This window comes from Podarcis liolepis (assembly GCF_965112155.1).
Source record: "Podarcis liolepis genome assembly, chromosome: 1".
Taxonomy (NCBI): domain Eukaryota; kingdom Metazoa; phylum Chordata; class Lepidosauria; order Squamata; family Lacertidae; genus Podarcis; species Podarcis liolepis.
This window is the reverse complement of record NC_139554.1, coordinates 35,160,318-35,178,246: the sequence shown is the minus strand read 5'-3', so window position 1 is coordinate 35,178,246 and position 17,929 is coordinate 35,160,318. Positions and strand designations below refer to the sequence as shown.

Genomic DNA, 17,929 nt, shown 5'->3' with positions numbered 1-17,929 from the left:
GACTGTAAGTCCAGCCAGCCCAGTATTGTTTTCTGACAAACTGTGGGTCTCCCAAGGTCTCAGGAAGATGCTTTTAAGGCTAATTTCCTGGAAATGATAGAGGTTCATGCTGGGTCATTCTATATTCAAAGCACAAGCTCCTCCATTGAGCTGTGGGCTCTTCCGCTTTGTTTCAATGTTCCAGTAGTTGAAAGCTTAACATTTTTAATAGTTCAAGTTATTTCATGTTGGGAATAATATTACAGGTCAATTTAATATTGCAACGGGGGTGAACTAAATAGCCAGGTACAGAGCAATATAGTTGAACATTGCAGAACTAAGCCTTTAGACATGTTTAAATTATCCTGTTGTCTCTTTCTTTACAGGCTTTATTTCATCCCCACACCTTTCTTTTCCTCCCAAGTGAATATATGATTCTTTTGTTTGTGTTTTGGTGAGTTACTGAGACTCACATTTTGCCTAGAAAGAAAAAAACAGAGGAGCTTACTTTGCAGTGAGCTTTTGCTTACAGTGAGCACTGTTGCTAAATCTGTTTTCTGGATGAGACTGTTGAAAAGATCCCTTAGTTTAAAAGATTTGGAGTAGCCTTTGATTTGGGCCATTTAGAGCTTGAATTTGTGCTGTGAATTTGGATTGCTGTGCCAGCTGTGTTCAGTCATTTTATACAATATGTTGGTCCTATATGTCCACGCTGAAAGAAATATTTCGTTGTCCTTACATTCAAAGTACTGGGGTGTATTTTTTAAAAATTTTATTTATCCTCCATTTTTAGTCACATTTTTGTTGCAAATTATTCCAACAATTGAGAATAAAATATAACATTTAGCTGAACCACAGTTTATTAGGGGAAAGGTACTGACATTATTTAAATTATTCTGAAAGCTTTTTTCCTATGTGTGCTGAAAAATTACCCTTTTCCTTAAAAACAACAACTCTCCTTTGGGTTGTTGTTGTTGCTGCTGCAAAAACTGTTTCATTAAGAGCTTACGTTTTAGTGGCTACCTATTTATATTTTCGCAATACTTGTTAAAAATAGAACTAATCACATTGATAACTTAAGTAAAGTCAACACAGCTTCTTTGGAAGATCTGTTTATTTTTCAGCTGTTGATTGAGTGATATAGTACTTTCTTATTGAAATGAAGACCTGTCCCTTTTGGCACTTATTGCAAATCTTTCCAAAGATATATTTCCTTCGAAAACATTAATGATGTCATGTTTCTCTAGGAATGTGTAGGTTGTAGAACATTGCATGAAGTATGTTGAGATTCCAAGGAGTTGATTGTGCGCGGCTCTGCTAGAGTCCAAAAAACTTGCAGAAGGAAGTAGTCACATCCACCATGTTTATTCTGCATCAGTACTGATACTATAAAAGTATAAAAGCATTCAGAAATATAAAGCCTTATAAAACCCTCAAAACTTGCACCAAAGTTCTACTGAATCTTAAATAAGTCAGTCGTTTGGGCTGCCAACAAAATAAAATGTCAGTTCAAAACAACAGTCAAATAATAACTCACCTTTGCTTGATCTATATATTCTGTTCTTAACTTTCATGTGAACAATGTAGCGAAATTTCTTTCTTTAATTCTTTGTTTAATGTACGTATTATATCATAATGATCAGGTGGTATTATTCATTATGGTGACTAGGGAAGCAAGGGGGAATTGTGCTTTTTTCCTGCCCTAATTTGAATAAAATCAACTACAGCTTCAAGTGTTGTTTTTAAAATTTTCAATATATAAACATTCTGCTACAAGGGCAAATGTCACTTATTCACTCCCATTGACATAATTAGCTCAAGTTCAAAGTACTAAGAATTTTAATTTTTCGTAGCTATTGCACAATTTTGGAAAATGTAAAAATTGTTGCTTAGTTTTTAAACCTGATGCTTATAATCACTGCCTCCTTTGCAGTGAACTTGCATTTGACTGGCAAAGCAAAAAAAAAAACCCTGTATGGTTATGTACGTTCCATTGTGTTTAATGGAATAATTAGTAAAATGCAATGGAAACGATGTATTATCAGGTCTGGATTTGTAGTGAATGTCATCTGGACAGTGAAGCCCAACTTTGATTGTTCGACTTATCTAATGCATGCTATGGCTTTTATATCTATTGGCTGCAGTTAGAAACTGGATTGATGGAAGATAGTTTAAGCTGAATGGAAGACAAAGATTGTTGTCAGCAAAGCTCTGTTATAAAGACAACACTTCCAGTGCTTAGTTTTGCCCCTCCTGGTCTTTTAGGCTTTCCCCCTTACAGTTAAAGTAACCCTTACTTCCACATAGGAAGGAACAAAATGGCCTGCCCATGTGATATGCATGTTCCCAGAGCAGTTTGGAATCATAGCATGGAGAAGTGGCTCCCATATTGCTGTGTCCTACCATCCAAATTTTTCCAACCCAAAACTAGAACATGTGTCTTCCGGGATGCACTCCCAGATGAATCATGTGACTCACGCCTTGCTTTTGCCCCATAAAAGCACTTTTTTTGGGGGAAGAACGTGATGCGAGAGCTCGGCTCCCAAAGTGGCTGTCAAGATCTTGCACGAGTAAACAGGATAATAATAATAATAACAACTTTATTGTCAATGTACAACCTGTGTACAATGAAATTAACCAAGCCTAACCGAGCCTCCCCCCCAAACACTCACTCTCATTGCACTCTGTGTGCTTATCGCACAACACACCACCTCGCAAGTCATTTTGCGCTATGTTATTTTCCGTTCAACAGCCTAACAGCCCATGGACAGAAACTATTTTTTAGCCTGTTGGTACAACTGATTATACCCGAGGGTTATACCCGATTATGCCCGAGGGTAGAAGATTAAAGAGCTTCTGGCTAGGGTGTGAATCATCCCTGAGAATTTTTCTCGCTCTCCTAAGGTAATGATCCCTTGCAATGTCATCTAGCGGACTCAAGGACATAATTCCCCAGTCTCTCCAGATGTCCTGCTTTTTCCGGGGCACTTGGAAAGTATGCTGTGTTTAAGTGTGTACATGTGCCCTTAGGCTTTGGACTTCTAATAGTGCACTTTTATGCATGTCTATCAAGGGGTAAAGTCCCACTGAATTCATTTGGGCCTATTCTCGGGTAGGTGAGAATAGGATTGCAGTCTTAATTGCACAATGTGTAGCTTCTTGTTGTTGTTGTTGTTTAGTCGTGTCCGACTCATCGTGACCCCATGGACCAGAGCACGCCAGGCACTCTTGTCTTCCAATGTGTAGCTACTTTGTTCAAATGGCCTTGATATAACTTGAAACGTGTCAGGACACTTATCTGCCACTCTAAATAAATAAAAAAAGTCTACGTTGCTACTCAATTTATTGTTTGCTGTAGCAAATAATTTCAAGTTGCATTGGTTCAGGCAATTTAAATTTTATGTTTAGCAGTCCTAGTAGGTACTGGTTTCAGATGGTAGCTAGCTCTGTACATTTGGAGGTTGGAAATTATATGGATTTTTACTCTACTTTTTACTGCTTTAAAACTCCTGGGTGTGTTTGCATAGGAGTAAAACATTCAAGCTTCTTTAGTAGTTTGATCATTTACTAAGATTATTTATTAATAATAGCCATAAAGTATACTTAAATGTTTTGGGAAGATGGGGAACTCCAAGAGTTTTAAAGCAGATGGGTCTGAAACAATTATGTGCCACAGGGGCAGTGAGTAAATTCTGGCTTCCTCTGGGCATAAAGCCCTTTTCTAAGAGAACATGTAACCAAACAATCTAGGCAGTTTCTTGCATAAAACATGAGTGCATACCTGATTCCCATTGGGCAAAACTCTTATTAAATGCAATATATTGTTGTTGAGAAGAAGCAGGAAAATATCGTATAAAAATAGCCACAAAAATCTCTCTCGCACAGTTTGGCTTAGGTTTAGATTTACCATTCTGAAGTCCTTTTTTTTTAGAAACATATAAATGTGTGCAAATGGTGTTGGCTGGTAGACTCTCCATATCTTTGCAGACCATTAGGTGGTATCCAGCTCAAGCAGAGAAGTTCCTGCTTCTTCCTCTTTTAGAAGCTGAAACCATCAAGAGAAGGGATTATTATCAATAATAATATATTTATACCACTCCTTTTTTCCTGACAGGGACTCAAGGCTGCTTACAGATAAAATAAGAACAGCTAAAAAGGGGGAGGTGTATTATTAATTAAAATATTAATTAAAATTAAAAATTAAAAATTAAAACTGTATATAAATATAGGAAATCCTTTAAAATTTACAATAACAGCACTATGTGGCCACTTACCTCTATGAAAAAAAGCCATGTGAATGGGCCAGTTCAAAAATGGGTTCCCATTTCCCATGATAATTCTAATTGATAATTGCAGGAAGAATATCAAATTTTTATCTCTTAGGGATTACATTTGCCAAGAATCGAGAGCCTCCTCTAGCGCTTGGCTCAGCATGAGAAATGAACTGCAGGCTTATTTTATCAATACATCTTTTCAGAAAGGTTTGAATGTGGTATGTTTGGCAAAAATCTAGTCAACTATGTGGTTAAAAACACAATTTTGAAAAATAATCTATGATAGGGCACTATCCAGCACATGTGGAGAGAATGCTATTGTGAATCTGGCTAGTCATTGTCAAAACAGGGTGCTGAACTAGATACGTAGGACTTTGATCTGATCCAGAAGGGATGCTCTTATGTACTGCACCCACGTAGATTTTTCTGTCGTTACTTCAGATGTGTACAGTGGTGCCTCGCAAAACGAAATTAATCTCTTCGTCTTGCGGTTTTTTCGTCTTGTGAAGCACGGCGATTAGCCGCTATTAGCGGCTTAGCGGCTATTAACGGCTTAGCGGCTTTAAGAAAAAGGAAACAAACTCGCAAGAACTCGCAAGACGTTTCGTCTTGCGAAGCAAGCCCATAGGGAAATTCGTCTTGCGGAACGACTCAAAAAATGGAAAACTCTTTCGTCTTGCGCGTTTTTCGTCTTGCGAGGCATTCGTCTTGCGAGGTACCACTGTACTATTTTTCACTCTTTGACAGATTAAACAATAGAAGCAGCTTCCAACAGAGACGTTTCTTTAGTTTCTTCCTCTGTCTGTTTTCATCTCTTGAACAAAATAGCTTATTGCAGATTAGCTTTGCCTATAAGAGGCTGCTGTTACAAGAAGTCTTTTGTTTGGCATGTTTCCTGGCTGAGTGTACATGGCCACTTGCCGCTTGATCTTTGCTGTTCCATGAATGTCCAAGCTGCAACTGTCCTGAAGAGTCAAGAGAAGCAGATCAAATTCTGGCTCCAGTAATAGCCCGAGTCTAATCTGCTGTTGTGCACATACATAATGTGTAATTACTGTAGGTACAGTTGCCTACCCAAAATTTTATTGTAGGCAAGCCACTACCTAGAAACAATTCCTTAATCTGTGAATGCAGAAATAGCATTTCGAACTGGAGAAATGGCTAAGGCTCAGTGGCAATGCACATGCTTTGCATTCAAAAGGTCCCAGGTTCAATTCTTGGGATCCTAAAATAAGGATGGAAACATCCCGTATGAAATCCTGGAGGCCAACCTTTATCAAGCTGGTGCCCTTCAAATGCTTTGGACTACAGCTCCCATCAACAGTCCAAATCCTTTGGAGGCCACCAGGTTGGTATTGCTTCTGTGGAGAATATTGAGCCGCTCAGTCAGTATAAGGCAACTTGCTGTGTTAGGTTTTTGACTTCACAAAAGAGCTACAGTGCACTGCTCTGAAACTGTCTGTGATAGTTTCGAAGTCATGTAGATAGTGATTAAAGGGCTGAGAGTGTTAAAGCATGGTAATCAACACACAGCTCTCTAATATGTGGTAATTACTACCATTTTGTGATGTGAGCCCTGTTGCTTTCAGGTAAATGAACAATGTGCCAGATGGCAGCAGTTGCCAATTTATTGTGCATTTTATTGTGAGATTGGTTATAGCAATAAAGCTGGAATAACTAATTTGTGTTCTTTTTATTTTACCAATCATAGGGGGTTGGTTGAGAAAAGAGGGGTAGAGACTTTATGAAGGAATCCCAGTTATGTGACAGTCACCTAGGTGCTTTCTATTTGGCCAGTATAACTACTTCCTTTTTCAGCAGCTTGTTAGTTTTCTCTCTGTCCGCTTCTGCAGTGAGAAGCATGTAAGGAAGAATGAAGTAAGGACAAGAACCACACAAAACTGGGCTTAAGCAGGCCACAACTTCATAAGGTAGAACAGGGATGGGGAACCTGATGCCCTACATAGGTTGTTGGACTTACAACTCCCAGGGTCCCTGACAATTTTCCATGCTGGCTTTGAGGTTGATGGCAGTCGGAGTTCAGTATGGAACACCATAAGTTCCCTATCCCGGAGCTATAGTTTCCATGAACTAGCAGTGTAAGAGCAGGGACTAAGAAATAAGGGAACACACCTGCTGTCTTAAGAGCTCAGCCTGCTGGACTAAAGTGAAATGGAATGGCTAAAGATTGCACATACATTACCAAGCCACCCATTGGGGAGGGAGATGCCATGCTAGTGACTGGAAGAAAGCTAGTCCATGTCCTGGTCCCTAAGACATGTGGTATGTAAGGAACATGGTGGCATGTAAGGGACCCCACATGCATACCTCCTCCACCAGCTTGATTAGCTTTAAAAGAAGGTTAGAGAAATTAAGGGAGAATAAGGCTTTCAATGGCTACTAACCCAAATGGCTATGCCATGCCTTCCATGCTTGGAGGCAGTATGAATACCAATTGCTGGAAAGTGCAGGGGGGGGGAGTAGTGCTGTTTTGCTCAGGTCCTGCTAGTGGGCTTCTCATGGGCATAGAGAGAACCTGGTCTGTGTATGGTGTACAGAACATTGATCAGAGTCTATTTGCATCACTCACAGACAACCCTTTGGTCTTTGAGAAGTGGCAGTAGTCTCCTGAAGTTGCCATCCTCTTTTTGTTCATTATCCCAGCATAAACCTATTGAGCATCTGAGAGCCAAATTGTAATAATAGTAACAACAACAACATTATTATTATTATTATTATTTATACCCCGTTCATCTGGCTGGGATTCCTCAGCCACTCTGGGCGGCTCCCAACAGATTAAAAACAGAATAAAACATCAAATATTAAAAACTTCCCTAAACACGGCTGCCTTCAGATGTCTTCTAAAAGTCAGATGGTTGTTTATTTCCTTGACATGTGATGGGAGAGCGTTCCACAGGGCGGGTGTCACCACCGAGAAGGCCCTATGCCTGGTTCCCCCCTGCCTAGAAATAATATTATACTGAGGATGCAGTTGGTTTTGTAAAGAATTGCAATTTATTCTGGATATATTGTATACTTGTATTGTTGTTGTTGTTATTGTTTTTACAAATCACAGCTAAAGATTAATCAGTAGTTTATTTTAAATGTGAAACATGTTATTTCCTAAAATAGGTAGTAAATAAGCTATTGAAAGATGGAGGTATTTTCTAACCTTATTAGTCTACTTACCTATAAGTAGATAATAATTAAGATAAAGCCCATCGCTGTGTTAGTGCCAAGCTCAGCCATTCTGTCGTTTACAGTGCTTTGATTCTGCCTTAACTGAGAAGTTTGACAATAACAGCAATGGCAAACAGCAGGGCTCTGGCTCTTTAAGTGGCAGTAAAAAAATCTCCCAGTGTTTGCAAGTAGTTTTCTGGCAAGAAGAAGGATGATGGTATAATGCATCGCAAGAACAGAAGAATTGCCTTGTTTGATCAGACAAAGGTACTCCCAGCTCATTGTTCTGTTTCCAACAATGCCAGTGAGAAGCTTCTAGGAGTTCACAAGCATCATATGAAGGTGATGACTGTCCCTTACTGTTTGTACGTCAGAGGTACAGTAGACAGCATCCGATCATGGAGCTTCCAGTAGGACTGAAGTGATTTATCTTTTGATGGATTATAGTTATTGAAATTTTAAAATATGTGAAACAGGAAAATGGTATCAATACAAAAAAAGAGAGAGATGTATGTAGGCATAAAGAAAAAATAAAGCACCTGATGGAAATTACCCAAATAAAGATACTAGCCATACACTATATACAGGGACACCCTTAAGTTTCTGTTGTGGCCCTTACAATCTTAGGGAACTTGGTAAAATGGGTTTAATGAACACTTGGGCTTGGGCTTCCTTGGGAGGCTATTTTTGATGTTGGCACACCACTTTAATTGGGGTCTCTTGTGCAATAGATGGGCTCTCAAGTTTTGAGTCGTCTACATATTCAGGAAATCCACAAAGCCGTAGATGGTTTCTACAAGATATATTCCTCAGAATCCATGAACTTACCCTCCGAGTTGTGCTCCTGTAACTTCATAATGCACTTTAGTTTATCTTTCATTTTTTGATGCTAGAAAAGCCCTGATGCAGTTGTGTACCTTCAAATATACTAGGAGTAACTACAGTTCCCAAGTCAATTTTTTAACTTAGGACCAAGGCAAAATATAGTCTGGCATTCTAAAACAGACCTGCACTGCTTGCCTCTTACGGCTTGTGGTTATTTGGACGACAGCCAAGCAACAGATCATCAGTCTGCAGAGAAAAAAGAAGTAGTGGCTTGCATGTTACTTTGATATTTTTTGTATGATATAGCCTTATCATGATGCTAACTTACACTTGTTCCAAGTTTCGTTTTGGATACTTAGAGGCTGCTGTTCCCTTAGGTCAGTATCACTCCACCATTAGGCAAGGGGAACTTCTGTTTTGCTGGCTAGATAATTCATTGCTGCTGCCTCCACCATCACTGCTCTGTAGATCAAACAAAGAACAGAGACTGACTTGACCAATCACTAAAGGTACAGTGTGGTGTAGTGGTTAAAAGCAGTAGACTCGTAATCTGGTGAACTGGATTCGTGTCTCCGCTCCTCCACATGCAGCTGCTGGGTGACCTTGGGCCAGTCACACTTCTTTGAAGTCTCTCAGCCCCACTCACCTCACAGAGTATTTGTTGTGGGGGAGGAAGGGAAAGGAGAATGTTAGCTGTTTTGAGACTCCTTCGGGTAGTGATAAAGCAAGATATCAAATCCAAACTCCCTTCTTCTTCTTCTACTACTTCTTCTTCTTCCTCCTCCTCCTCCTCCTCCTCCTCCTCCTCCTCCTCCTCCTCCTGTCTGCTAACCAGGCTCCTGTTAGCATTTTTCTAGAGTGCTCTGAGATCTAAGCACATAGAAGCTGTGATAGTTTAGCACATTAGATCCCATCCCCACTTCTGCCCTCAAATTCTGTAGTTGCTTCATGTCTTGGACACTTCCGTTCAGATCACATTTTATTTTTGTCAGGAATGTTTTAGAGCTATTATTCAGAGCCAGACACTGTCCTTCTTGGCAGAATATGCAGATAGTGATGATAATCAGCTTTGTGTTTTTATAAACAACTGTGCTACAAAAGTTGCATCTCCAAGTTTAGTTGACAGATGATAGCATAAGCAGAAAATATGTATTTCCTTTCTGTTTTATGTTTCTGAGAAATTTAACCCAATGGATGCAGGGGTTTTTTTTTCTGAATCTCACCGTTCAGTATGCTGCATCTCACTCATATTATACTGAATCTCCATGCATCAATCTGCAGCCTGGTCTGCCTCAAAATACCAGTTGCTGGGAACAACCCTTGGGGAGGGGCAATAGCTTAATGGCAGAGCAGTACTCAGGGGTTTGGGGTAGGGCTGGGAAGCCTTGTTATTCTGTGAACTGCCCTGAGACCTCTGGGTATATAGGGCAGTATACAAATTCAATAAACAATAAAAAATAAATATCGTTTGAAACCCCTGATAGCCACTGCCAATCAGAGTGGAGAATACTAAGCTCGCTGGATAAGTGGTCTGGTTCCATATGTTTATGTGTTCAAGACCACATACAGTGGTACCTCGGGTTAAGTACTTAATTCGTTCCGGAGGTCCATACTTAACCTGAAACTGTTCTTAACCTGAAGCACCACTTTACCTAATGGGGCCTCCTGCTGCCGCCGCACCGCCGGAGCACGATTTCTGTTCTCAACCTGAAGCAAAGTTCTTAACCTGAAGCACTATTTCTGGGTTAGCGGAGTTTGTAACCTGAAGCATATGTAACCTGAATCGTATGTAACCTGAGGTACCACTGTATTGCTCTCATGTCTTCCTTGTTTCCCATATGCATCTGGTTGGCAACTGCAGGAAATAGGATGCTGAACTACATGGGCCTTTGGTCGAATCCAGCAGGACTTCTCTTACATTCATTATGCGTATTCAGAAGTATATTCCATTGGGCTCTCCCATTTACACTTAAGTAAAGTTACAGAGTCTTGGAGAGCATTATGTTTTTAACATGATTTGTCTATAATAGTAGAACATTTCAGTAGGCCTGAATGAGACCACTTTTGGTCTCTGAGTCTCAAGAGTTACCCTGTGATCCCCTCAATGGCTTTGTGCTCAATGCAAAGCTTGCTGCCGCCATAGGTCACCATTACTGTAGTGTCTGCTAATATCACAAATTTACATCATGGCTGAATATCGAAGCATGCTGCCATATGAAAAAACATTTGAGACATTTCTTTTCCTTTCTTCTCCCATATTTTCCACAATAACCTCACATGCACCTCCTTTAGAAGGTAGCAGGGTGCTTTCTTCCATAACAGTGAGCCTTCAGTATCATCTGATATGGTTGGGTCAGGAGCTTCTTCATCTTGGAAATCAATTTTAAACAACAAATCTTATATAAAAATCTCATCAATTGGCACAAAACATTTATCACTATTTTGCATTGCTAAAATATCTTGATTACTTAATGAGGCTAATTATAATCTTAAAATACATATCACTCTATTAAGATGGAGTGTTTTGTGAGATTGAAATGTGTTATTTGATATTACTTGGGTTCCTGTTAAATATTTTCTAAGAGGTCTCTTTCTGCGGCTTAAAGTTGTGCCTCTCTTATCCTTCTTTACCATGGATAGTCCCTGTCTTCTGGCACTTGGTGAATTTGTTTCTAGCTTGATGGTGAACTTGAGAAGCCCTGACCTTCCTTTTTTGTCTTTAAATCAGACATGGACCAGGAAGTCCTTCAAATAGAGGAATATCTTCAATAAAGTAGGGCACATAGACACTCAAAGTCCAACCAATTCCATTCTGAAACTAAACGCTTTACAATTCTTAGTGTCACCCAACTCTTAACTCAGACAGCCGCTCTGGAAGGATACCATGGTTGATGGTATCAAAAGCCACTGAAAGGTCAAGGTGAATGAACAAGGAGACATTTCCTTGTCTCTCTCCTGACAGAGGTCATCGAATAGGACAATCAAAGAAGTTTCTGTGCAAACACTGGGCGTAAACCCCAGTGTTGAAATGGATCTAGACAATCAGTTTTCTCCTGGATCTGGTCCACCACTACCCACTCAGGAACCATGCCCAAGAAGGAGAGATTGGGAACTGGCCCGGTAATTAGATTTTCCAAATCCAGGGAGGGTTTCTTGAGGAGTGGTTTTACCATTGCCTGCTTCAAACAGGCAGGGACCACCCCTTTCCATAAAAGGTAAAGGATGGCTGACAGTTAAGTCCAGTTGCGAACGACTCAGGGGTTGCGGTTCTCATCTTGCTTTACTGGCCGAGGGAGCCGGTGTTTGTCCACAGACAGTTTTTCTGGGTCATGTGGCCAGTGTGACTAAGCCGTTTCTGGCGAAACCAGAGCAGCACACGGAAACTCCATTTACCTTGCTGCCGCAGTGGTACCTATTTATCTACTTGCACATTGACGTGCTTTCGAACTGCTAGGTTGGCAGGAGCTGGGACTGAGCAACGGGAGCTCACCTTGTTGTGGGGATTCGAACCGCCGACCTTCCGATCGGCAGCATTAATCAGCTCCCTTGCCCAGCCAGCTGTCCTCTTGCTGCTATTTTTTTATCAGTCAAGGGAGGCAAGAGGCCAGAGTGCAAGTGTTCACCCCGGCCAATCCAAGCACCTTGTCAGCATTCTGAAGCCTTAATATCTGAAACCCTTCCAACGTAACAGGACTAGACTTTGCTCTGGACACCTCTTAGGATTCATCTTCTGTTAAAGGCCCTGGCAGATGCTAAGAATTTTATTTTTAAAATGCTTTGCAAACACATCACAGTGAGCTACCAGTGGTTCTCTTATACTCCTTTCTGCCCAGAAGGAGCCAGTGGTTGGATTCTATGTAGTCCCTGAGGAGCTGCAGTGATGTTGCTTGCCACATGGGGCAGCAGTGAGCAGTCACCTTTTCTTGTTGTCCACCAGGAATTTCCCTTGACAATTACTGTACACTTTTAATGAAATCCCTTACCGTACTTGCATTCCAAGAACACAGCAGCAGTTTTCATTGTCTACACAGAATATGTCCTTCCCTTATCTAAATTGAACACAAGTTCCTTAAGAACCATACATTTTCAAACAATTGGTTTTTTGTGTGTTTTATTTTAGGTATTGTGTTGCTAAACTGCATATAATCCCAAAGAGGGATACATTGTAACAACGAAGAGCATGTAACAAATATTTTAAATAAATAAATGTCAAAAAATGTGTTTTCATAATAAAATGATTACACTACATTTCTAGCTTTCTGCCATCTTTTGTTTAGAAATGATAGAAGCACGGGATTTCAAAAAACATCCCAAACCCCAAATCTTTTATCCAGCCCTTATTATTTAGTTGATATAGCTGTTGAATAATTTGAAAACTTTGAGGAAAGAAATGTAACATGCATCTCAAAATCAGATGCTGATATAACCTAAATCAAATCAAACGCAATTTGATTCAAGAACAAATAATTTCCAGTTGTCTCATTGTCCGCACTTTAACTGATAATCCAGACAAGTCTGACATTACAGTGATACCTCGGGTTACATACCCTTCAGGTTACATACGCTCCAGGTTACAGACTCCGCTAACCCAGAAATAGTGCTTCAGGTTAAGAAGTTTGCTTCAGGATAAGAACAGAAATCGGGCTCCGGTGGCGTGGCAGCAGCAGGAGGCCGCATTAGCTAAAGTGGTGCTTCAGGTTAAGAACAGTTTCAGGTTAAGTATGGACCTCCGGAATGAATTAAGTATTTAACCCGAGGTACCACTGTAGTTGTAACGTAAAATTGGCCTTCTGTGCAAAACTGACTAGCAAGACAAATCAATGACCATATCCTACCCAATGACAATATTACAAATTTTTCACAGGGTGAGACATAGGTTCAGATAGAGGCAAATTTAAATATTATAAATTGAACTTGATATTGGAACTATATCTACTGAATGCTCCTTAGAGAGTAGTGTTCTATTTTCTTTTGAAGGGAATGTGAATCAATATAGTTTCATTTCATTTATGAGGCTTTGGAAATTCGCATTTTACAACAACAAAAATAATGTAGGAGTAGGGCAAATGTATACCTTCATTCTATTATATGGGAGTTGGAAATATATTGCATAGCTGCTTCCAGTCTTACACTGCTTAGGGTTTTTTTTTTCCTTTCAATTATTCAGAATATACTAAATAATTTAATATTTTAAATTTTAATTATCTGCAGCAATCATTACTTAGAGTTCTAAGTTGCAAAGTGCAAAACTTTAGAACTAAATAGATTTTCATGTACTTTTTTTACCTGAGAAATACTTGAAAGTATAATATGATGATTTACCCTGCAAACTCTTTCTTTCCCCAAATAAAATCTCCATTGAATTCTTTGACAAGGTAACTCTTATTGTCTATCTTCTCCGCTTTCAGAAAAGTCACATAATATCCATTTTCTTTTCTAAAACATGTTTTCTCTGTACATGTGTGGTGCGAGCGTGTGTATATTCTATGCTAAACAAAACAAAATGTTACTGGTTAATTTTACATAAAGCTGTGCAATTTGCATGCTTCATGTTGAACCTAATATTGAAAAATTGGGTTGTTGGGGAGAATTTCTTCAGAATTTGGGTTTTTGTTTTGTTTTGTGGGATAAAGTTTATTAGAAACTGAAAAGAAATGGGTAATTTATGTACAGTATCAATGTAACACCACAAATACAGGCCAGAATAGTAAGACTGAAGAAATACAACCTGTGCCGTGTGAGAATTTTCCCCATCCACTGGGGCATTGAAACAGATTCTAAGGTGCACCTCTTGGATCACATACAGTGGTACCTCGGGTTACATACGCTTCTGGTTACAGACTCCGCTAACCCAGAAATAGTACCTTGGGTTAAGAACTTTGCTTCAGGATGAGAACAGAAATTGTGCAGCGGCGGCAGCAGGAGGCTCCATTAGCTAAAGTGGTGCTTCAGGTTAAGAACAGTTTCAGGTTAAGAATGGACCTCTGGAACGAATTAAGTACCTAACCCGAGGTACCACTGTACTACTTCGTTGCTCTCCATCCCTACGTTGGTCTTAGACTGTTTGTATCAAACTGATTCAAAATACAATCTGCCAAGGACACCATTTACCACGTGAAATTCCACGCACATGACATGGCACAAGATGAGAACTCCTGAAAGTCATTAGTCTTCATTACAGGGCATTAATAATATTAAATATTAGAATGTTTTCCAAGTATGCGGTTGAATGTGTTAGTCTATTATTGGGGATGAATGGACTTGGTTTTAAATTATATTTAAATAAGCTTTATATAAAAGAATGCAGACAATTGCTGCAACACCAAAACATATCAATATATGTTCTACAGAGGAGTAATTGCATGCAATATTTTGATACTGCGTATAGTGAGCTAGAATTAAAAATGCTTTTCGTTAAATGTTTTTCCCTTTGACATATTTATGCAGGTTAGTTACAAATTCTTGACTAAACATGGCACTTTCCTTTATCTTAGAGACCAACATCAGATTTTAATCATATTTTGTACCCATAGGGTTTTAGGTTTCCAACAGGCCACCTGTCTTAGACATTAAAAAAAAATAATCGCAGGACAGATGGGAAGGTGAAAGAACTTGTCCTTGGATAAAGAAATTCTTACACTGCATGAACAGTCACAGACAAGGCTACGCAATATATCACATACACATATACCCTATTTTTCTAGCATTGCTGCATCATGATTGCAATTTTCCCTTCAGTGTCATAAATACGGAATTCATTTATCTATTTTTTGAGAGAATAATTTGCAAAATCTGTCTCTTGCTTATGTGATCCATGAATCTGATGGAAAACACTGTCCAAACTGTATTTCAGAAACTAGAGTCTGTGCATAATGTATATATAACAAACCACCTACTGGTCCGGGGCTGTTCATTAATGACATGAAAGTCTGACCATCCATTTGTGCAGACCTCTTGACACCTGTTTGATAGGTGCAATATATTTTATTGTGAAAAATGTACAAGCTCTAAGGAGAGTATTTGGCAAAGCATATTAAATTAGGGTTTGGAAAGCTGATGTCGTGATGTCTGGTGCCATATGTTGCTGAAGTTTTCTTTGAAATGTGTTCTAGCATGCCTTTGTGGGATGAGCATGGGATGAAAGAAATAGAGGAAACGGAAAGATCATTTATTTCACCCCCCCTGTTAACAAAGTACAACAGACCCCACACCATCCCCAGATCAGATCATTACAATTCAGACTGTAGTGTGTAAAATCAGAGACAATCTGCACCATTTCACTGTCCAGTGAAGGTCAAATGAAGTTATTGGGGGAGGGAGGTGTGGCAAGAGTGATATCAATTTGCATAAAGTTGTGAGCCTAATGTTTCTTTGTTTTTGGACCAGTCAAAGGGTACTGGGGTTTATCGTTTCATTAATATAACCATGCAGTTGTTGGTGCAAGATCTTGTCCAACTTGCAGAGTGGCACCATTTAGCCTCCCAACTTTTAACGATCAGAATATGAGCAGGAGTCAGTGCTGTTAAGACGTCTCTTGTTTTCCTGTTGAAGGGCTGTAGGGAGCTCTCAGTGGAAGGAGAGGCAGGACAGTGGAACCAAACATTAACCAAACAAGTGGAGAATTGCAGTTATCCATAAGTGGGGAACCAGGAAGGTAATAAAAGTTGTTGTTGTTGTTTTTAGTCGTTTAGTCGTGTCCGACTCTTTGTGACCCCATGGACCAGAGCACGCCAGGCCCTCCTGTCTTCCACTGCCTCCCGCAGTTTGGTCAGACTCATGTTTGTAGCTTCGAGAACACCGTCCAACCATCTCATCCTCTGTCGTCCCCTTCTCCTTGTGCCCTCCATCTTTCCGAACATCAGGGTCTTTTCCAGTGAGTCTTCTCTTCTCATGAGGTGGCCAAAGTATTGGCGCCTCAGCTTCACGATCTGTCCTTCCAGTGAGCACTCAGGGCTGATCTCCTTAAGAATGGATACGTTTGATCTTCTTGCAGTCCATGGGACTCTCAAGAGTCTCCTCCAGACCATAATTCAAAAGCATCAATTCTTCGGCGATCAGCCTTCTTTATGGTCCAGCTCTCACTTCCATACATCACTACTGGGAAAACCATGGCTTTAACTATACGGACCTTTGTTGGCAAGGTGATGTCTCTGCTTTTTACGATGCTGTCTAGGTTTGCCATCGCCTTTCTCCAAAGGAGCAGGCGTCTTTTAATTTCGTGACTGCTGTCACCATCTGCAGTGATCATGGAGCCCAAGAAAGTAAATAAAAGTATCAAGTAATAAAAGTAATAAAAGTATCAAGATACAAATATAAGGTCATGGGATAAAGGACAGATCTTCACTTTCATTGTAAGACTACAGTGAGAAGCAGTCTTAGGGCAATCATAATTCTTGCATCTTTCTGTACCTATGGGACCGCCTCTCCTGGTATGTCCCATGGAGGACTTTACGGTCGTCAAATAAAAACATCTTGGAGATCCCGGGCCACATGGAGGTTAGGCTGGCCTCAACCAGAGCCAGGGCTTTTTTGGCTGTGGCTCCAATCTGGTGGAATGCTCTGTCACAAGAGACTAGGGCCCTGCAGGAGTTGACATCTTTCCGCAGGGCCTGCAAGACAGAGCTTTTCCACCAGGCCTTTGGCCAGGGCACAGCCTGACCCCCTCCTTTGGCAATCCTCACAGAACTCTAGCCCAATGGTTGCCATTAATTTGATTTGAACTGATTTTATAATGAAATGATTTTAGAATGTTGGATTAATTTACTGTTGTTAGCTGCTCTGAGCCTGGCTTCGGCTGGGGAGGGCGGGATATCTATCTATCTATCTATCTATCTATCTATCTATATATATATATATATATGCTTTCGTAGATTTTCACGGGTACAGGAATGCAGGTTTTGGTGTCTTCGGGTGTCTTCCCGTGTAAGAGTTGGGGTGTCTAGGCGACGTTTCGACGAGGTCTCACTCGTCATCTTCAGGCTGGTGCTTTCGGCTTCTTGTTACTGGAACAGAGCAGGATCTCAGTGTTTGAGTTCCTATAAATACTGTTGAGGGGGTGTGGTGTATAGCCTCCAACGTTCTGGGCAGAGAGGAAGTTCCCAGGTTAGTGTGCCTTTTCTTCTTTTGTTCCTTAATTACTTGAGGGATATCTTGAGTGATTTCTTGAGTGATATTCTGAGTACCACTTAGGTGGGTCATTAGGTGTGGATTAGTTGCTAAAGCTTTCGTGTCTTGACCTCTTGAGCTTGTGAAGAGTTTTTCTGAGAAGATGGCTGTACTGCAAAATCCTCCATAAACACAATATCAAAACAGCCTTTTGCACCAACCAAAAAATAGCCAATATCCTCAGAAACCCCAAAGATAAAATCCAGTTGGAAAACCAAGGGGTCTATGAAATACCCTGCAAAGTCTGCCCAGCCACGTACATTGGACAAACAAACAGACGAATAAATGCACGTATCGCAGAACACAAGAATGCCGTCAAAAAAGAAGAAAAAACTTCCTCTCTTTTCCAACACATGAAAGAAACAGGACACGAGATTAATTTTGCAGATTCCAAATTGCTCTTTAACATGGAACATCACCACAAGAGAATAATCATGGAAGCCATCGAGATAGAGAAACACCCTCACAACATGAACAAGCGTGACGACACGTCCCGCCTGCCAGAC

At 40.2% G+C, this 17,929-nt stretch overlaps 1 protein-coding gene across 11 annotated transcripts in view; it reads left to right on the top strand.

The window, feature by feature from the left end:
• Positions 1–17,929, top strand: part of NPAS3 (neuronal PAS domain protein 3) — a 625,716-nt gene that overhangs the window by 139,131 nt on the left and 468,656 nt on the right. The gene's annotated exons all lie outside the window — the stretch shown is intronic.